Source organism: Atta colombica, unplaced genomic scaffold (genome assembly GCF_001594045.1).
Source record: "Atta colombica isolate Treedump-2 unplaced genomic scaffold, Acol1.0 scaffold112, whole genome shotgun sequence".
NCBI lineage: Eukaryota > Metazoa > Arthropoda > Insecta > Hymenoptera > Formicidae > Atta > Atta colombica.
The window spans coordinates 394,832-395,405 of record NW_017259198.1 but is presented as its reverse complement, the minus strand read 5'-3'; positions in this window follow the sequence as shown (position 1 = coordinate 395,405).

Here is a 574-nt window from a genome sequence, read left to right as displayed (position 1 = left end):
ATTTACATAATTAATATATGAAATATTTTTTTCCTGGTATTTATTTAATGATATATAATTTAAATATAATTTACACTATCTACATTTACACTACCTTACACTTTTCCCGAATTAAGAATGCGGAATAAGACATGATAGAATTAAACAATTCAAAAGTAACAAACACAATGCGTTAACCTTTCGTTAAACATATTGTGTACATTGCGCCGATTTCGTATAACAAAAAATTATTACAAACTAATAATCGCTTATTATAACATAATTTGAAATATCTAAGATAAAGATTAATTGTGTGCATGTAACGAATTAAAGAAATAAAACAAAAATCGTGCAGTAAAGAATAATGAAAATTGAGACATAATATTAGAATGTCAAAAACACTCCACGCGAATAATTACTAATTACGTTTAAAAGAATCCCCCAAATAATATGGAATTGAACAAGTATCAAAGATGCTACAAAGCAAAGCGCGAAATGTACGACGATACCTGTTTGTTAAAATCATGTAAAATACGAATAATTGAATTAAAGAAATTGAAAAAAAGAATTGAAATAAACTGTGAATATATTTTTG